This window comes from Nycticebus coucang, chromosome 3 (genome assembly GCF_027406575.1).
Source record: "Nycticebus coucang isolate mNycCou1 chromosome 3, mNycCou1.pri, whole genome shotgun sequence".
In the NCBI taxonomy this organism is placed as follows: domain Eukaryota; kingdom Metazoa; phylum Chordata; class Mammalia; order Primates; family Lorisidae; genus Nycticebus; species Nycticebus coucang.
This window is the reverse complement of record NC_069782.1, coordinates 149711218-149733597: the sequence shown is the minus strand read 5'-3', so window position 1 is coordinate 149733597 and position 22380 is coordinate 149711218.

Below are 22380 nucleotides of genomic sequence, written 5' to 3'. Positions count from 1 at the left end.
CATTAAGACCTTCAATGTCTCAGTTTCTTAATCTGTAATTAACAACAACAGTTTCCTTTGCATGCCATTTAATTAAATCTATTAATTTCTCTTTTGTAGTTTGGATTATCTCAGAAAAGCATTAATATATCAATGAATAGACAGAATGCATAATTCACAGGAACTATCTCAAAAACTTATATTCTTAAACTATGAGTATTAGAATCATGATATATCTTTATTAAATGGAGCAATTTACATCTACAAAATGTATGGAAATTTTGCTTGCCTGTAAAACATACGAAAATAATCCAAGAATTGCAAAAAAACACTTATAATAATTTCCAAGCTCACGAAGCATAGCCCAGGGTTTTCAAGGTCTGTGGGCACATGCATGGGAAACATCTGAATTCAGATGGTTCAACTTAATCCCTGAAAAATTGGTCATTTCTGGGATTTAATAATTTGCTAGTTCAAGATGATGCGAGGACAGGGAGTAGTGAACATTTCTAAAACAGCAGGTGTTCATGACACTAATGAATTAGATCTTCTCTCACTCTCATTACTGAAAGCTGTAATGAGTAGTAAGATAAGAAGCTTAAAACAGAAGCCAATAGTTTAAAAAAAATCTAAAAGCATCGTGAAAAAAGCCCACAAAGGAGTTGGCAATAGACAACTGTTTTACGAGAGAAGGCATGTGTGTGGTGAGTATTGAAAGGCGAATCTTGTAGTGAAGGGAGTTTAGTTAAGAACTGAGAATTAATGTGGTTAGCATGTGATCATACACTGGCTGCAGTCATGGAAATGACATGATGTATTTCTTGTCCTTCAGAAGCAATCTATAACTACCTTTGTCTTTTAATGTAACTATTTAAAAGAATCCAGGTTGCGACTCTGGATGTGTTTATCATCGCTGTAGCAGATAATGAGGCAACTCTAGCCCTTTCTCTGCCATCGACTCTCTGAGGGCTGATGTAGTTGGCAATGGGTGTTTTGCTGAATTGGGAATCCAGTTAATTGAGTTACCATATGTATCCGGTACATATTCTGAATACTTGGGGTGTGCACCCAATAATATTCCTGGAACATTAGTGTTGCACTGAACAGAGTTTCATTTTTAACTCAGAAATCACATTAGGTGCTTGTAATTTCTTACAGTCATCATTCTGAGCACAGCTTGAATTCGGATGGTGTGGAACTGGTTGGTGGATATTTCTAGTTGATAGATGGCACAAAATTACTGGTACTGAGACTGGATACAGATCTAATGGTGGTAGAGTCATTAACACCTAATATAGTAAGTGCCATGATAGTCTCACTTGACACTAAAGTGACCAAGGCCCAGAGTTACGTGACCTGCACAGTGACAGTCTGTAAGTAGAGGCTCTGGGATTTGAACCCAGGAAATCTAGCTTCAGAATTCATGTCTTTAAACCACTGCACTATTCTGACTTTTGGTTTAGCTGACCATTGGGTGTGTATGTGGGAGTGTTGGATAAAAAATTGCTTGAGTGTTACCAAAATGTATGTCTTTTTTCACATGATGCATACGTGTGTGTGCCTATATTTGTATGGGCTAGACTTTCATCATCTTGAATGGATAAGATTTTCTCTATCTCTTACCTTCTGGCTACAAATTCACTATTAGTTATTAAAGATTTGGGGTTCAGGGTGGCACCTGTGGCTCAAAGGAGTAGGGCACCGGCCCCATATACTGGAGGTGGCGGGTTCAAACCTGGTCCTGGCCAAAAACTGCAAAAAAAAAAAAAAAAAGATTTGGGATTCAGTGTTTCTCTCCTTTGGTGATTTCTTTTTCAAATGAAAATTCAAGCTTTCTCCTTGGAGGGGAAAAAAAATTGAGAATTAGAACTTCAAATGCTCCAAGATGTTTACTTTTTAAATAGGATTTATTGTGTCTGTAAAGCACTGTCTATGACAAAATTATCTGAAGACCTCAGGTGAACACTTCTAAATTCAGTAAGTTAATTCTTGTTACAGGCTATAAAAATGGATACTGTAATATAACGAAGTCAGAACAATTCATCCTTCCTCAGAGGTTGGTTTGCAAATTTAGGAGAAATTATGATACCTGACCACTATCATCACAGATTACTAGGATTGTTATTTCACAGAATGGCAGCTAGCTTTATATTTCTTTAAGTGTTTTAAAGTCAGCTTTTTATTGAAGTAGACCATACATATAGAAAAGTGGATAAATCCTTAAGTATATAGTTGGATCACCTTCTACAAAATGAAGACACTCATGTAACCAGCACAGTACCCAGATCAAGAAATAATGTTAACAACCTTCCAGAACTCCCCCTTACCCTCTGCCCAGGCATACTCCCCAAAAACCAATTACCACGACCGCTATCGCCATCAGTTAATTGTGCTTGCTTTGGAACTTTCAAAAATTGGATTCATAAAATATGTGTTCTTTGGAGTATAGCTTCATCCTGGTGGTGAAATTTATTCATGCCATTGAATCTAGCGCTGGCTTATCATTGAAGTGCCGTGTTCCACTTTGGAGCCCAGTGTTCTATAGATGCCAATTAAATATATATTTTTTATATTTGTATCTGTATCTATAGTCAAGTTCATTATTTTATTAAAGTCTCCTATACTTTTATTAGTTTTTTTGGGGGAGGGGTTCAGGGTGGAGGGTAGAAGGGCAGTGTCTGACGTTGCTGACTGAGGAAGGTTTGATAGCGTCTCAGTTACAGTCTGTCAGATTCTATTGTGCCTGTGAATTTGAGTATTTCTTGCTTTAGGCTTATTGATTTTTGCTTTACATATTCTGAAGCTATTACTAAATGCTTACAGATTTAGAATTATTATGGTTTACTCTTGAATGGACGCTTTTATCATTAGGAAATATTCCTCTTTAATAATGCTTCTCATTTTTTTTTTTATTGTTGGGGATTCATGGAGGGTCCAAGAAACCAGGTTTAATAATGTTTCTTGATGTAAAGTCTACCTTGTCGGACATTAGTTAGTATACACATATTTAAGGTATGTCTTCTGTGTCTGTGTATCTGAAGGGCTGTATATAACATACATACGGAAAATATTAGTACTTTCATGAAAATATGTAGACTAGACCATTTATTTGATGTGATTATTGATCCATTTGGATTTTTATTTATCTTTATTTCTATCATGTTTTTTTATATTTTTCCCACCTACTTAAAGTGTTTTTTTAAAAAGCTTTAAAAAGTCCTACCATGTTTTCTTCTCTTTTACATTCTTTCCTTTTGGTGCTTAATATAGATCCATACATCTTTGACTGATTAGAGTCTAATTTAAATTAGTACTTTCCCTCTATTAGTCAGTGCTAAAGGTCTAGAACAACTCTATTTTTCACCCTTCCTCTTTTTACCGTTGTTATGCATTTTTAATTCCACATGTCCATTAGTTTCCCCGAGGTGTGCTAACGTTTTCGTGACAGTCGTTTACGTTTACCCACATAGTGACCCTTCCCATGTGTCTTCATTGTTTCTTGCATTACTGGGTTTCCATCTGGGGTCATTTTTCTTCTGCCTCAAAACAAAACAAAAGATAAAAACAGGTCTTTTTAGCAGTTCCTTTAATGAAGATTTGTGAGTGATTAATTCTCTTAATTTTTGTTGTCCTAGAAATGTTTGTTTTACTTTCAGTTTTGTTTTTAGTTTTATATGTTTTTATGGAGGTAGAACGTACATACGACACAGTTCACAAATCTTAAGTTTATAGCTTGATTCAGTTTTATATGTGGACACACCTGTTTAACCACCACCCAGGTCAAAAGATAGAACATTACCAGTATCCCAGCAGACTTTTTGGGTGTCCCTCCAAATCTGCTTCCCCAGAGGTAATTGGGCCCCCTGACCGCTAGGCTCATAGTCAGGCTAGTTTAACCTATTTAAAAAATGTTAACACAGGCTCGGCGCCTGTAGCTCAGTGGGTAGGGCACCAGCCACATCTACCAGGGCTGGTGGGTTCAAACCTGGCCCAGGCCTGCTAAACAATCATGACAACTACAACAATAACAAAATAGCAGGGTGTTGGGGCAGATACCTGTACTCCCAGCTACTTGGGAGGCTGAGGCAAGAGAATCGCTTAAGCCCAAGAATTTGAGGTTGCTGTGAGCTGTGATGCCACTGCACTCTCCCAAGGATGACATAGTGAGACTCTGTCTCAAAAAGTAAAAAAATTAAAAAATAAATAAACAATGTTAATACAAATGAAGTGATATATTAGGGATTCGTCTGTTTCTCCCATCTTTTGCTTACCGTCGTGTCTGTGACAGTCACCTGTGTTGTTGTTTATAGCAGCAATTTTGTATTTTTATTGCTGTGTAGGATTCTGTACTCTATAAAATCACCACAATGCATCTGTTTTACTGCAGATGCTCATTTGGGTCATTTGCAGTTTTGGCTTTTGTCCATATTCTTGCCTATGTCATTTGAGGACATGGTACAATTCTTTTGTGTACAGGCCTGGAAATGAAAGTGCTGGGTCATTGGGCACATGTCTCTTTAGCACTGGGAGACACCCCAGAAAGAGTCCTTCACGGCAGCGCCTTGGCGTGCTCTCACCGGCAGGGCCGTACATCTTCCTCAGCACCGGGAATGGTTAGTCCTTGCCATTTTAGCCATTCTGGTAGGAACGGATAGTATCTCACCATTACTTGACTTTGATTGTCAAGTATAATGCTAAGCCTTCCCTTGATGTTAATTTGCATTTCAGTATAAATTTAGAATCCATTTGTTTCCACAAAAATAGTAGTATTCATTTAGGATGGCATTAAATGTGTGGATTATTTGAAAGAAAGTTGACACCTTAAGTGTATAAAGTTAGACCTCAATAAATAGATTGGTGAGGTCTTGTTTAATTTCTCTTAGCAATGTTTTACGGTTTTCATGGTAGAATTTTTGCACATCTTCTACCTGATTTAAGCATTTGTTGCTTTTGTAACTATTGAAATGATATGTAAATACTTAAAATTTTATTTTCTAATTGTTTAACTTTTACTTTGGAAAGGTATTTTTGCTGCATAAGAAATTCTAGTTGCTGGCATTTTTTTTTTTTTTTAAACATAGAAGATTTCATTCCATTTGTTTCAACTTCCTTAGTTTTCCTAGGAAGTCAGCCGTCTGTCTTAGTGGTTTTTCCTTTTTCCTCTGAAAGACAATGTGTCTTTTACCTCCTATCTGCATCAATATTTTCTTTAAGTTTCAATTATTTTACTGTTGGGTGCTGAGATGTGATTTTTCTTTGCATCTCACCTCCTTGGGCTCAGTGTGCTTCTTCAATCTTCTGTGGCTCGATGCCATTTTTCAGTTGGGAAAACTCCTAGCCATTATCTCAGCCAAATACTGGTTCTGACCCATTTCCTTTCTCCTCTTCTGGGACACCAGTTGCATATGTTTTAAGCCTTTTCATCATGTTCCTTCTTAGATACTATTTTCTGTACTTTCCAATCCTCTCTGTTAAACTCTTCAATCTTGACTATTTTCATTGGTATCTCCAAGAACTCTAATCCTCTCTTCGGCTATGTCTATTCCTCTGTGAAAGCCCTCTATTAGGGCTTAGTGTCACCTTTTTTTCCCCTAGAATTTCTACTTTTAGAACATATTGAACACATTAATTACAGTTATTTTAAACTCTATGTCTGGTAGTTCTAATATCTAAGCCAGCTATAGTTTTGCTTTCATTGTGAACATTTTGTCTCGGTGTAGTATAATTAGATAATGTTTAATTTCATACCAGGTACTTCTGTAGGAATTGTTCAGAAGCTGTGCATACTGTTGTCTTTCTCCAGGGAGAGTATACCCTGTTCTTGGGCAAGCAACGGAGGACCAGATTACTTCAGTCTAATTAGGGACTAATCCTCCCCCAGATTCCTCCCATTTCTAGAATATCATCCTCTGGGTTCTCACATGAATGCATGGAGTGTTTCCTAGAGTCCCTATTCTTTGTGGATCCAAAGCTCACTGTTTTACCTTCTTATCACTTTGATTTGAGTACTTTTTTTTTTTTTTTTTTTTTTTTTTCAGTTTTTGGCCAGTGCTGGGTTTGAACCCACCACTTCCGGCATATGGGGCCAGCACCCTACTCCTTGAGCCACAGGCACCACCCATCACTTTGAAATAGTACAATATTATGTTCTGCTCTTAAAGCCCTTTTTGTTGGCTTTTTAGCTTATTTTCCTGCGCAACTTAACCAGGAAGTGCCTCTAGGGGAAATTGCTGCATTTGGGGCTCCCTCATCTGTACTCTGCTTTTCTGTGGGACCTTGCCTCCCAAACCCTGGCGGCCCTGATAACCCTGCACTCCACATTCTGTCCCCCTGCCTGTGAGACTGCCCACACTCTGCTGTCTTCTCTAATTCTTAGTAGCCTCTTCCCTCTTTGCTTCTCAGGCTTTTCCTCCTGCTAAAACCTGGCAAATTCTCAAGGTGACCTCATCTCAGTGAACTTCTACCTTCTCTAAGACACGACTTCCCAGATCCTCACTACCTTGGCTGTTCTCTGATGTTTTTAAACACGCAGTTCTTGTATTTTTTCTAACTTTTCTAGTGCTCAGTAAATCCTGCTGAGACCTGCTATAAGCTATTCCATCAGAGCTGGAAGCTTCTACCGGTCTTTAAATTTTAATGCACACATTACTGTCTCCAGCCAACCCAAAATAAAAGAAATAAAGCAGCAATATATGACTGCCTTCACATACTTTTCTGTCTGTTATGATGCATAATATGTCTGAAATGTATTAATGTAAAACAACCCGTAGTGCAGGTTTGGGTCTTAAATTGCTTTGAGATAGAAAAAGGAGGACAGAAATGCCAAACGTAACTATTTGGGTGAAAGTCCCTCTGCATCTGGGAATGTTGGCCTTATTACAAGGAGATTACTACTTAAAGGAAGGGTATGGCATGTGCAAATGTGCTGTGGTCTAGGCACTGATGTAATTTCTAGATTGAAGCAAGGACCATTGTTTGAAGTCAGAAGCATCCTCCTTCTGCACCATGACTATCTCAGAGGCTCAGGAGGTCCACAGCTGCCAATCATTTCTGCAGTTATTAAAACAAGATGCTCCATTTTAAACTGACAGCATTTTAAAAGCTGTCAAACAAGGGCCAGAAGGATAGAAGCTGTGTCTGTCTCCTTCAGGGGGCTTCTTTAGAAAATGCCCACTTCAGATTTATCAAAGGAAGAAAGTACCATTTTCCCACTTCTCATTCTTTTGATAAATATTATATACTAACCATGTGTGTTCAGGTGCTCCGGGGATGCATAAGGAATCCAAAACACTGTCCACAGCAACTTAATACTCTAGGGATTAGCCATGACTTAGCCCACTAATCAAGGGAGTCCCATGTTAAGGGTGAAAATAATTATTATAGGAAATAAATACTATGGAAAATTTGCCAAGGGGGAGATCTGTGAAACGTAGAGAGACTTGGGAGGGCTTCCTGCAGCGGGGATGTTCCTGGGGGAAGCAGTTCTCATATGGATGCCAGTTCAGCTCAGAGCCGCTGCTTCTGGGGTCGGGGTGGGGGGAATGGTCCTTCCTCTGCTTCATAGTTTTCACTGGCTCTTTTTTTAAAATAAAAACATTTGTTTTATTTTACCATAAAACCGTATACACTTAAAACATCATAATTAAATAACATAAGAGTGAGAAAACACTGATGCTAAGAATGTTTTGAATGTCTTACATGTGAATATGTAACATATTTAATGTACATTTAAGAACCTGTGAACAACTTTTACGTGTTTTCTATTTGTGCAGTTTAGAACGTAATGATTTCCAAGAATAGTGTGCCACCTTTCTTGTTATTTTCTTCTTTTCCTTTTTACTTCCACACACCAGTTTGTTTCTTATACAGAGAAATAGCAAATCAAGTTGCACAGCCGAGGAAATAATCAACAGAGCAAATAGACAACCTACAGAATGGGAGAAAATATTTGCCTGCTGTTTGTCCAATGAAGGGCTATCAGCCAGATCTACAGAGAACTCAAGCAAATTAGGAAGACAAAATGAAGCAACCCTGTCAGAAAGGGAGCAAAAGACATGGACAGAAGTTTTTCAAAAGAAGATAGACAACAGACCATCAAAGATAATGAAAAATCGTTCCGCATCACTCATCATCAGAGAAATACAGGTTAAAACCGTAAAATATCGCCTTATTCCTGTGAGAATGACTTTTATTAAAAAGTCCAAGGTAATAGATGCTGGCAGGGATGCAGAGAGAAAGGAGCCGTTCGGTACTGTGAGTGGGACTGCAAATTAGTACAACCTCGAAGGAAAACGTTATGGTGGTATCTGAACGATGTCAAAGTAGACCTACCACTGGATTCACCAATCCCACTACTGGGTATTCGCCCAAAGGAAAAGAAGTCACTTTATCCAAAAGACACCAGCACTCAACTGTTTATTGCAGCATAGTTCATAATTGCAAAGATGTGAATTCAGCCTACATACCCATCAATTCAAGAGTGGATTAACAAAATATGGTATATGTATGCCATGGAATAGTACACAGCCCCGATGAAAGATGATTTGATGCCTTACACAACCACTTGCATGGAACTGGAGACCATTTTCCTAAGTGAAGGATATAAAGAATGGAAAAACAAACACCACATATGTTCACTATTAAATCAAAAGTAACCGAAGAGCGTGCGTGTGTTCACAGGGAAGTAAAACTTAATGGAAATCAAGCAGGCGGGAGGCGAGGGCAGGGGATGGGAGAAAACCTACCTAATGGGTACAATGAACACTATCTGCTTGATGGGCACACTTATAGCCATGACTCAAATATTATAAAAGTGAATACCTAAACATGTTTGTACCCCTGTAATACTTTGAAATTAAAAAAGAAGCGTTTCCCCTCCAAAAGGCATGCATAACTCTTCCAAAACTACATCATAATGCAAATAAAAGGTGGTTTTCATGATTCTTGTGTTTAAAACCTGTCGGTCATCTGCATCCTCATGCATATTAACTGATGCTACGTCCCTGGCTCTTTCTCCCCCTTTGATTCTGTGCTCTGAGCAATGGCACGTGCCACTTTAGCATTCTGTGGTTTATTCCTGGACAAGTCCATCTTCTGTGTGAATGGGTGTCAGGGGGCATCTTCTCAGGGTTTCTTTTCCTTGGATCAAGCATCATTGCCTCCAGAATGAGCACCCCCCTGCAAACGTGTCCCGCACTGCACCTCCCTTCTCCCTGGGAGGCAGCTGTTGCAGTGGGTGAATGAGAGGCAGAGGCAACTGGAGAGAGAGCTGCAGTCCAAATTGCACAGACGCCATTGCTCGGAGTTTTGAGAAGCCTTCAACAAATTAGTGGCATCAAGAAGGAATTCTTTGAAAACATTTTCTCCCTTTTTCTTGTTGGCTCTGTGAATTTTTCCAGAAGGCAATGGCTAGAACGTTATAGAAACCAAATGATATGTTATGTGAGAGAAATAAAAGATGATTGATTCAGAATATTAATTCATTTCTCCTTTGTATGTTAGTAAAGATGGTTTCCTTCCCTCCTTGTCTGTGGAATCCAAAAGCGGGTTTGTTATTTAAAGCTGATGTTAACTTATTGAGGCACTTGGACGCAGAAAGAGGTTGAGGCTCTAGCAAGGAGGCATCCTGGGTACGGAGAACAGCACAGAGGGAGGCAGGCGTGTGAGCCCACGTGGAAGGTGGCAACCGGGCAGGACTCCTCCCTGCAGACCTTGTTCTCTACCATCTAGAGCAGTTCTCAAGATCTAGAGAAGGATTCCGGTTATTAAACCTTTGTCGGAGACATAACCTGCAAGCATCTTCTCCCATTCTGAGGACTGTTTGCTTGCTTTACTTACTGTGTTCTTGGCTGTGCAGAAGCTTTTTAGTTTGATCAGGTCCCAGTAGTGTATTTTTGAAGCTGCTTCAATTGCCTGTGGGGGGTCAAATGTATAAGCAAGAAAAGAACAAGTGATCCCATCGCAGGCTGAGCAAGGGACTTGAAGAGAAACTTCTCTGAAGAAGACAGGTGCACGGCCTACAGACATATGAAAAAATGCTCCTCATCTTTAATCATCAAAGAAATGCAAATCAAAACTACTTTGAGATATCATCTAACTCCAGTAGGATTAGCCCATATCACAAAATCCCAAGACCAGAGATGTTGGCGTGGATGTGGAGAAAAGGGAACACTTCTATACTGCTGGTGGGAATGCAAATTAATACATTCCTTTTGGAAAGATGTTTGGAGAACACTTAGAGATCTAAAAATAGATCTGCCATTCAATCCTATAATTCCTCTACTAGGTATATACCCAGAAGACCCAAAATCACATTATAACAAAGATATTTGTACCAGAATGTTTATTGCAGCCCAATTCATAATTGCTAAGTCATGGAAAAAGCCCAAGTGCCCATAGATCCACGAATGGATTAATAAATTGTGGTGTATGTACACCATGGAATATTATGCAGCCTTAAAGAAAGATGGAGACTTTACCTCTTTCATGTTTACATGGATGGAGCCGGAACATATTCTTCTTAGTAAAGTATCTCAAGAATGGAAGAAAAAGTATCCAATGTACTCAGCCCTACTATGAAACTAATTTATGGCTTTCACATGAAAGCTATAACCCAGTTATAACCTAAAAATATGGGGAAGGGGGAGAGAGAGGGGGGAGGATGGGCAGAAGGAGGATGATTGGTGGGATTATACCTGTGGTTCTCTTGCAAGGGTACATGGGAAACTTAGAATATATATGTCTTAACACAGTAACTAAGAAAATGCCAGGAAGGCTATGTTAACCAGTGTGATGAAAATGTGTCAAACGGTCTATAAAACCAATGTATGGTGGCCCATGATCACATTAATGTACACAGCTATGATTTAATAATAAAAAATAAATAAAGAATGTTAAAAAAAAAAAAAAGATCTAGAGAAGGTTCTCAACCTTCCTAATGCCACAGTGCTTTAATACAGTTTCTGTAGGTTGCGACCCACAGGGTGAGAACCGCTCATCTGGAGCTTTGCTAGGCACTGGGCAGGTATTCATGTTATTCAGGTGAACTGACACCTGGAATGGAATTGCATTCTTGAACGTGATGGTCCTGTGCTCTTACTTCAGTGCCTCACCTGCCAGAGAGCAAATTCCTCTGGCCTTATTTCCTACATTGGAGAGCTATTAGATGTGCACTGAAACACTAAGAACATGCTCAAACCCATCCTCATCTCCCCTCCTGTAAGTTTTGGCAGTCTTCCACGGAGCCTTTGGGGACGTGATGGGGAAGCTGACTAGAGTTCAAGGGCCTATACTGAGACCCCCAGAGAGTTGGTGTTAGCGTGTTGAACCCTCCTTGGGGAGCTTTCCACAGTGTGCACACAGTTCAGACTTCAGCCCTTGCCTGTGGTTGGTTCAAAAATTTAATGTTTTGGAAGAGGACGTTAATGGCATCTGTAGACTAGGGGTGTGCAAACTTATTTTGTAAAAGGCCACAGAGTAAATAGCTTAGGTTTTGGAGGCTGTGTGGTCAGTTGCATACCTGCATTGATGTAGTTCAGAAGCAGGCATTGATAATACATAAACAAATGTGTGTGGCTGTTTTCCAATAAAACTCTATTTTTGAACATTAAAATTTGAATGTCATATCATTTTCACTGGTCATGAAAAATTACTCTTCATTCAAATTTTCCCCCAACCATTTATTTATTTTTTCTTATTATTTTTAAAGCCTACAGTACCTAGTGTTCCCAGGGGCTCTCCTATCTGAGTGCTAACTATATCCCACCCTTCTTAGCTTTTGCTCTCAGGAGGGGTCTGGTACATTCTCCCCAACCATTTAAAATGTAAAAGTTATTCTTAGTTCTTGGAATATAAAAAAAAGAAGGTGGTGGGGTAGACTTGGCCTGCAGGGTATATTTTGATGATCTCTCGTGTAAACAGGACGCTTGGGGGGATTCCTGTTACATACAGTTCATGATAGATTCAAGAGCCCCAGAATCTTGAGCAACGGAAATAATGAACTAATTCTAATAAAATAAAGTGTGACGGGACTCATGTTTTCATTCAGCAGATGTTCATTGAGCATCTACTGAGTATTAAGCATGATTCTTGTCACTGACACAATAATAAACCACATAGTCAAGGTCCTGCCCTTGGGAGCTTATGTTGTTTTGTTCCCAGGAGACAACTAGCCATCGCAGGTCTGCCTGAGCCTCTCACAGCTAAACAACTCTTGCCTTTGGAAACTTAAATAAAATTATATTCTTAGGTTCAGCACCAAACCCACAAATAGAGGACAAGGGTCCTGTCTTGTTTGAGGTTTCAGTTCCCTGCATATGAGTTATTGGTATGTCACAGCTGAATCAAAGGTAACAAGATCTGAAGCTATGTTAATGGACATGAAGTGTTTAAAACCAAGGATGTGATCCTCCATTTCTTATCTGGACTGGTTAAGCCCTACCTTGAATATTGATCTAGAAAAGGTGTGATTCCTTTGTCAGCAGCCATTCATTGAGGGCTTATTTTGTGCTAGAGGTAAGATGTGGAAACAGTTTCTCAGAAATACTGTGGCAACAGAGGTTTGGCTATTATCAAAGACTGGCTTTATTTATGATGCTACAACACGGGTAGGAGAAAAATGTGAATATCTAAGTCATGCCTATAAGACAAAGGCTGAGATGAGGGCAAAGTTGTGTCCTTCTGCCATGACTGTCTCAGGGCTATTCTTGGCAACAGAATATTAAACAGGACACATCTTGGGTTGACCAATTTTGGCAGTTCCTGTTTTCTGATGAGGACCTTGTAGCGGTGGAGTTAGGCCCTACATTATCTGACACTGGAATAATTTATTATTTTTGATTTTCTCATTACCATGAATAATAGACAATAATGTTCATAATCATGAACTTGAAACATTAAATATATCATTAAAGGATAGTATTTAATATCATCTTGATATTAAATACATATACTATGCTTCAATTGTCTAAAGTAGTCCATTGGATATAACACATATAACTCTTTATTAACCAGCATGTTTAATTACCAACTATGCATTAAGTCTCCAACCAACTCAGGTAACACATTACCGTTCTTTTATGGCTATAGAAAGGAGTTTCTGGCAAGTGAGTAAATAAACTGTCTCTTGCCCTGAAAGATCTGAGATACAACATTTCCAACCCATAGATCTTCTCAGGGGAATGCTGACGTGTGAGTGACTCTGAATTTTAGCCAACTGAAACCCTAACAAATTTCATCAGTTCTAAAATATGTAGATACAAGTTACTTTTCCATCTCAATATTTTTGAAGTCATGAGACGTCTTACAATCAATGGTATCCTCTTTCCTTCCTTCCTTCCTCCCTCCTTTCCTGTCCGTCCCTTCCTTCCTTCCTTCCTTCCTTCCTTCCTTCCTTCCTTCCTTCCTTCCTTCCTTCCTTCCTTCCTTCCTCTCTTTCTTTCAAAAGTACATCTTTCAATTAATATCATTTTACATTTGTTAAAATACGATCTTTCAAATAAACCATTTTACTCTTAGTGGGAGTAACTTGGGATGGCTTTGCAGGGGGATTGATGGTCATAATCTCCATTATAAGCCACCCCAAGTAAAAAAAAAAATCATATTCCTTAACATGAAAAGTTGATGCTTCCTCAGTGTTATGTAAAATATGAACAAACAAAAAAAATAAATAACAAAAATGCTAACTAAAGAGAACAGTACATTTCCTGTGCAGATGTGACTTTAAGGAAAGTTTCTGTCCCCATTGAAGCCAGACTGCTGACCCAATGGTTCTCCTGTATTAGAAATTGATGGCGCCACTCCACAGGAGAGGTCATTTTATTTTGGATATGTCTCTGCAGTTTTGAATGAAAAAGCCTCTACATCTCTTTTTCTTGGTCAGCACACTGCCTGACAATGCATCCAAAAAGGCTAGATGTGAGTTAATATTTTTATTTTAGATCAAGGTTATTTTTTGAACACTTGCTAACTCATGGACTCACTGGATGTGAGTTCCCAGTTATTCTTTTCATCTAAATCAAGACCAGAAGGTGTACTGACTTGCTGGTAAAAGGATTATTCTGCGCTTGGTCTGGAGGTGAGGGAGACCCTGTTCTCTGAGTTACATCTCTATGAGTGCACAGTGAGATTTGTGTGACTGGGATTTAAATGCTTTCGACACATTTTCCTTCTGTTTTTCATTCTGGGTAGCTCCTTTCAGAGTTCAAAGACTCTCTTTCAGGGCTATAGAAACTTGGTGATATATGACTGTCTCTAAGTTTGTCCTACTTTCTGCTTTTAACAGTAATCAAACCTCACTCTTCAATTTAATTTGGCTCTAGATGGCTTGGAGTCTGATGCTGAGGGATTTCTTGTGATGTCAGGGAGGTATAACCTTGCGTCTCTTAATGTTCACAGTGGGGGAATAAAGTCGACATGCTTTTATAGAATAGATCATTTTCTTTGTCTTTCTCTTTACTTTTGAAATTATTTTACCCAATTTAATAACCATCTGCTTTGTTTTCTGCATCTTTGGTCAAAAGCTTTGTGTGAAAATAAAGAGTAAATGATGCACTCATGGGAAAGTCTGTGTAGCCACAGACCCTGCAACCTTCTATTACTTTGCGATGTAGCATTTCAATGTCTAGTCTGGCAAAAACAGCAAAATCTATAACACTTTAGTTTGTCAGTTCTTTCAGCACCAGTTTGTTATTAGGCAGCGCTGCACAATTACAAGTACAGCAAAAAAATACGTAATGAATCCAGATTGAGACACTAGCCTTGTTTCTGATACAGTGAAACATAGTAGGTCATACAAATATTCAAATATTTAGTTAATATTTCTAAGAGATTTTAGGGAGGTCTGATTTTTTATTCCAATACCCAGAGAGGGGCCACTCTGAACTCTTCTAAAAGTCATCATGGTTACCCTAGTCTGAGAATATCTCCAAACTCAGGAGCAGTTAGAAATCAGCTCGGGAAACTTGGCTTTTTCATCATTGAAGACCCTGTTCATGGATGTGGAAGTTATTCCCCTTCAGACTTTTTGCCCAGGAAAACATTTCTGCTTTACTGGAAATAGAAATGTTCTTTTTAGTAAACAGAGACTCATGTCACCTTTCTGAGCCTCTCTTTCCCTTTCTCCCCATCTCCCCTCTCTCTTATTTGGCAATTAGGAATATAATAAAAAAGATCACTTTATCCCAAGAACAACTTCTCCCACTATAATAGTGGGAGAAAAAGTTCATTAATAGTTTATGAACTTTTTATTTAATTCTCAGTCTTAAAGTAATCATTTTTTTCTCGTTAAATAATATTGATTATAGAAATGGCTAAAAAAAAAAAAAAGCCCAAAAGTATAATGAGAGATACAAATATTATCTGATTTCCTACTTCCCAAATGCTGAAGTTTTGGTGTTCTGTTTCCAACTGGTATTTTTTTCTTCAAGGAAAAAATTGCTTTTTGATTACTGGAAATTAATTTGTAATATATTTTGTGCTCTGAACTTTTCACTTAACACAGTTTTGCCTTTCCCTATGCTATTAAAATCATTCCTAAATGTAAATTTTGATGGCTGTGTGCTATTCCACGAGGTGGCGCCCATATTTATTTTCTCAACCTTTCCACTACTGTTGACTATTTAGGGTGAATCCAATTTTTATTTCAGTTTGTAAGTTACTGTCTAATGTCTATCTCTGGGACTAAATGATTATCAGCATTTTACCTCTGTTTATTTCCATAATATAGGAACCAGCAAACTTTTCAGTAAAGGTGCAGGTAGCAAATATTTCAAGATTTTCAGGTTATGTGGTTTTTTTATAACTACTCAGCTCTTCCCTTGAAGAGCCCAATCATCCATAGACAATAGGTCAATGAATGAACATAACTGAATTTCAATAAAACTTTATTTACTAAGACATAATTTGACCCTCGGGGTATAGTTTGCCAACTCCTGTCAATAGTGCATACAATTTGATAATTATAGGCCTCAAAACATTTTTAAGAATTAGGTAATTATTTATAAATTAATTGCATTATTCTGTTGCACTGAGCCCTTTATAATTAATAGGTCCAAATAGAATAGGCTCACTGGCTGTCATTCATAGCCAGTCTCAAGGATAGAGGATGGTTCCAAGCCTGTGACTCTCTCAGTGGGGTCAGATGGGCTATGTCCCAGACTGTAAAGCCCTGGGGAAGCCATCAGCTGGCCTTGAGCAACTATGACTGCTGTACTGTTTACCCACATGTCAGCTCTATTTACCAAGAATGATTGTAAAGGCCTCACCCATGCTTGTACCCGCGTCTGCCAGACCATCAACTGGCTCCAGATTCCAACCAGCCAGCTAACAAGGCAGCAAAGCCAAGTGAAGGAAAAATGCAGTGAAACAAGTCGGACGGTCTTCAGAGAACTAAGGCCTCCAGTCTTCAGCAGCGGGTCCCACCTCCCCAAACCCAGTTCCTTTGAAAGTTTGAAGTAAAACAAGTAGTCTGGAAGAGTCACTGAAGCTCTGCTTTTTTGATCATTCCCCACCTCTTTGTAGTTGCTGTGCAGTTCACCTCAAAGGGAGAGGACCTTGGCATGTTTTGAAGCAGTGCCAAGAATACCTGTGTGCAGGTTTGCACCCACACAAGACTGCGGGTGCATTTTCTCACTCTAGGAATAATGGTAAATCAGCTCAAGAAGGATGGTGTCCATATATTTTCATGGGTATGAGAAGTGCAGATAGTTGGCATTAAAATTCCCCATCAGCCTGCTTTGTTCCAAGACAGGAGGAAGGCTTTGGGATGACTGTGCTCCCAGCTAGGGTGTTGTGAAAGGTTTCCTGAAACACCAGGGCACAGTGGCTGGACACGTACTCCACTAAACCAATCATAATATTGAATAAAACGCCAGCCAGACTGGGCGTTTATATTGTAATCTGAGAGGTGATTTTTTTTTTTTCTAGCTTGTCTCAGATTGTCTCCAGTTCTCTGGCTGTGAACTTCAACTTATTTATAATTTATTGCTCATGAGGAAGAGTTAATTTAGGCTTACTGTATTTTGACTTAAAGCTGATATTGGAGCGAGCAGCAGAGTCATGGCCCACCCACTCTCGGAGTTGCCAACCATAGGTTTGCTGCTTCATCCTTAAAGTCAGTCAAGGAATTTTAGAGGGGAGAAGACAAATGCTGGTAGAAAAATGTTAACTTAATAATATGGATGGAGATCAGATTTCTCTCTTTCTGGCTGCCTCCTGCTTGGAATCCTTTTGTTGACTTCTCGAAACTTCCTGTGATTTATAGGACCCCTTTCCTGGAGGCCGAATGCCTTTTGATTAAGAAGTGAACCACAGCTCCCAAACCACAGGGCCAGCTGTTGTTTGAATTAAGCAATAAGAACACTCACTGCTATGTTCTGCTTTGCTGTGTGAAGACACATCGCAGGGATGCTGAACGCCAGCAGGTACCCCATTGCCTTTTGTGCACCTTTTGACCCACAGAGTTTTTAAAGAAGAAAGTCCTTGCACTTCTTAATAGGTGGGTGGTTGTGTACTTTGCGTGTTCTGGATTCCTTCCCACCCTAAAATTCAGTGATTATTTAAGACCCTGGGATCCTGCCAATATCATCCCAACTACTCAGAACAGTGATTCCAAGGGAAGGACTGGGGGGTCTCTATCTCCCCAGGGGAGAATATCAGGGCTTGAGGTGGTTGGGGTGGTGGTAGGAAATGGCTGTGCATTGTTTGAAAAAAAAAAAAAAAAAAACAAGGATTACCCTGTTGGTTAGATTTTTGATAGAGTTTTAATTTCAAACGACATTAAAAGAGACCATGACATTTTCATTTGTCAAAAGGAATCATAGGGCTGGCGCAGGCTGCGGGGTTGGCTGCAGTTGAACCTTGCATCTAGGCCACGAGCCCTGGTGTCCTTATAGGAGATGCGCTGATTCTGGTTGTGGGGAAGTGACCATTTTTCCTGACTTGATCAGTTAAGGAGCTGTGCAATAATTTTCCAAGTACCTGGAGTGAGTATGTTATTTATTGGGTGTCCAAGCTCAGTAAAGCTGTTGGAATTAATGTGATCCTTTTAAATGTTAAAGGTTTTATATAGATTTGTGTCTTCTCCCACAGCAGTCCCTTCAGAGTGGCCTCAGTGTGTTAGGCCTGGTTGGGTTTCAAGTCCTCCTTAACCACTTATCTCCCATGAGATGTTGTAAAATAGGAACACGTGCTACCTCCACTGCAGAACTTGGCTTGGGATAAACAATACCCATGTATCTAGGAGCCTTTAAGGGGTTATTTTTTATTGGAGTTTATGGCATGAGTGTAAACTATATATGCAAATAAATATATATATATACATTTAGAGCACCTAAAAAAAAAAAAAAGGGATCATAGGTGAAGAAACTATGCTTCTATAGTTCTCATGTACTTGCATGTGGAAGATGACTAGACCAAGCCCTCCAAGCAGGAAAAGATGTGTTAATATTGACTGAGGGCCTCTGCTCTCACCCCCCTCCAGGTGTCTTCAGGATTGAAGCCCACCCCCCAACCCCCCTTTGAGATAGAGTGAGCAATCAGAAGGACTTAACACATGTACCTGTAGTGCCTGGGTGGGAAACAGATGGAGGTGCCACCACCCAGGAAGGAAGAAGGCCACCATGTTATCACTGGGTTTAGGAAGCAGATCACAGCAGTCTGGGACACAGGCCAGGCAGGTTTTTGATTTACAAAAACAAAACAAAATGAAAAAGGTAATAATTGCATGCAGGGGTTGGCGTTCCAATAAAACTAACTTTATAAAAGTTGGCCAACCTGGGCCACGGCCAACTTTTATAAAGTTAGTTTTATTGGAATGCAGCCCTGCCCATTTGTTCATGTATTATCTGTGGCTGTTTTTGCACTATGATGGCACAGTTTAGTTGTGGAGACAGAGGCTATGTGATCCCCCAAATGGAAATGTTTTTCTCTCTGCATGTTTATAAGAAAAGCTTGTCAATTCTTGCTGTGGCATACGGGTCTTTAAGGGTAAGACCCCAGGCAGTGAGAGGGCAATGGACGCACTGTGCCCTGGGGCAGGTGTGTGTGCCTGGAGCTTGTTCTTTGAGTCCTTTTGCAGGGAGTTTCTCTAATTGTCTTTTGTGATGGTTTAATAGCAAGGGGTAGTCATCAGGGTGACTATGGGCAAGTTCAACCCTGGTTTAGTTATTGTACCTATGAGTCTTTGGTCAAACGATGATGGAGTCCAGTCTGGAACTTGTGCAGAACACTGTGTTTAAAATGACTGGTCAGGTGTAGTGACATATTCTTGGGTGACTTACGGGTTGAGATCATCGTCCTATCTGAAAGCAAACAGAATGGAAGGCACTCCCGAGCAGGGGTGTCCCCTGTGACTGCTGTTCAGTGCCCCAGTCATGGTCATGAGCCATGTATATGCTCTCACCTGCTCTGCCTCCATGGCCAGACAGAGGAGGCCAGTTCAGGGCTGTGGGAACGTGCTGCTCATCAGTCCTAGCCAGGACCATCCTAAGAGTAAGGTCCACAGAGGAAGCCATGGTCCAGAGGTACATTGCTATGGTTAGAGAGCTGCTCTTGAGTGTTCCTGGATGACCTGAGGCAGGACCTCCCCCTGCCTGTAGAGTTTTCAACAGCTCCCTCCAAGATACCAGCCGGGGTGACCAGCTCTGTAGAGGCTCATTGCTGGGGTGGGACCGACGAATACTGTACAACCATCAGAAGCAGGTTTCTTGCCCGGTTCCACCTCCCCAGTGTAACGGAGCAGCAGGAGAAGGAGGCCATCCTTCCTCTCTGTCCCCACAGTAGTGGGAGTGCAGTTGCTTGGACCTGCTGTGCCTGCTGGGGCGAGACAGAGGAAGCTTGCAGTGGTGTCCTTCCTGACTGAGAGACTTGGTCACCTGAGGAGCAGGGTGTGATCCATGTGGTTCTCCTGTTCATGCCTTTTGGATTTTTCTAGGTGCAATTTTGAGTGCTTTGGGGTATAGTTAGCCACAGGTCATTTTTTAATCCAAGGAAGGACTATATTGCAGAACTTTCAGATCTCAGTCTATTAGTATTATCCACATAATCAAGGGGAAGTGATGGAAATTGGGGGGCCATTTAGAGTTCAACAGTTTTGCCGATAGCAAGCCCCTCAATTCTACAGTATATAAGTTTGTTCTTTCTTTAAAACAGAAGCTACATTTCCATCCACAGTGTGCAATGCATTGACACCCACTGCGAAGCATCAGAGGCTACGTCGTCCTGCCTGTGGCATCATCTCACCTGCTTCCTTTGTGACAAATTCTCTTTGCAGGTGGGGTGCTTTTGAGCCATTATTTCTGCTGGAGTTGGAGATAGTCTAAGTCATCTATCTCACCTGGCTCCAGTACAATGTTGGAATAACCACATTTACCTGGGGATGGTTCTCAGCCTAATCTCTGGGCCATATTGGAAACATGCCACCTATAAATCAAATCCTACTCATCCTGACCATGTCCAACTCCATGCAAGTCCATTCTCAACCAGCCTGTTATTCTCCTTCCTCAGATTCTTCTGGTGTGGCTGTCCCATTCAGAGTCCTCTTGGAGGGGAATGCAGGTCCTTTGTCCTCTGCCAAGGCAGGAACTCAAGAATCCTCCCACGGGTCCAACCTCTGGAGCAATGTGGTGTAACAGGAAGTTCTTGGGCTGAAAACAATAACTACTTCTCCCTGAAATTCATTTTCTGATCTTTAGAATTTAGAAGGCATTGTGCTTTTCTTGTCTGCAACATGGAGATTTGCATTCCTACCTGGCTCACTCCATAAGGCTTTTGAGATGCTAACTTTTCTTATAAATGCATTGCTGAGGAGCAAATGGAAGGAGAATACAGAACAATGCGTGGAGAACTTCACAGTGATGAGAAAGGGAGGTGCCTGTGAGCCTCAGAAAAGGACCCATAAAGGGAGATAAGCGTCAAGGGCCAGATGCTGCCATATCTGAGTGAGATTATCATTCCTTGAATATGCGGGCAATATAGTTAAGCACAGTTGGGCAGAACAGGTAACAGGTGCTCTTTGGTGCTTTTATTGTTTTGTTATATATGTAACACTTTTCAGCCAGAGCAAAATAAACACTTATCCTGGTTATTTAATAACAAGGAAAAGGGAACACACCAAATCAGGGGGAAAAGACAAATAGAAGGGGAGCAAATACTCTCCTTCAACAGGTGGCAGGTCCCAGGATGGGTGGGGTCCAAGAGAATTAAGGTGAGGGGTTCAGCTGTAATAAGGAATTTCCAAAAATTGATGCCTAAAGCCAACAGTGTTGCTGGGTGGTGGATGGGGGTAAAGGGGCAGGTCTGCCTACGGCAAGGAGTACTCAAGGATGGCAGCCCCGAGCATCGTGTGGGAAGGGAGAAGTCCAGTCTGTTGGGTGCAGTGGAAGAGTTCCAATGAGCTGCTGATGCAGGGGGCAGAGGACACCTCCTAGTCATGGGGTTATAGTTATGGAGCAGAGCTCTCAGCTCCAGGGAGCTGGGGTGAGTCAGGACACAACAGGCTGGAGACAAGAGCAGGGCAGCCACAAAGAAGCCTGGCTGCCACCTTGAGCCTCCGCCAGAGCTGTGACTTCCCTCTGTAGGTCAGCTACCCATGGGGCAAGGGTTTCTAGGCAGTGTCAGGAGCTGGGGCCAGTGGACCAAAAGCCCCTAGATTTCCATGTATTTACCTTAGGGTCTGCAATCGCTAGCCTGATAATGAACTGTCTTTGTAGGGGAACGTTTTTCTTTCTTTGCAAATAATTTGGTTAATTTTTTTCTTATTCTTTGATTTGGATGATTTTGAAAATTGATAGAAGCGTTATACTTTAACAGCTGAAAGCTGTTAGGCGATGGATGAGGCCTCCAGAATGACTCTTCCTTGCACACTTATTTGTTATGGATTTAATGACTTCCTGTCTGCAGACACATCTCTGATTTGCATTTAGCCTTTATACTTCCTTCTCAGGCAATGCCTTCCGAGCCTCTTACACCTGCTGTCTGAATTGTTTTAGAAGTGTCCTGCTAGGAATAAAGCACCTTTAGAAGTCCACCCTGAAAGTTTATCTTCACAGTAACCAGAAACAGCTTCCATGAGTGTGGAACAGACATGCAGAGAGAAAAGGCAAGGGGGGTGGCTCTATCCCATTTCACGTATGGAGGGGCCGAGGTTCAGGGAAGGCGGTGCCTTTTCCGGGTCTACAGAAGGATACCAGGAAGGCTGGAACCAGTTCTGACAGTGTGAGGCTTACAGCCATGGTGAAAATGTGAGCCTGGCAGGGGACAGAGCCAAGCCCAGTGAAGGCTCACAGTCTGAGAAGGGCAGTGCCTTTATGGTTGTAGGGACCCACATCTTCATTGACTTGAGTTCCACAGAAAGTGATAATGGAGACAACCCAGGATCTTTGTCTGATTTTATTAGTAACAAAC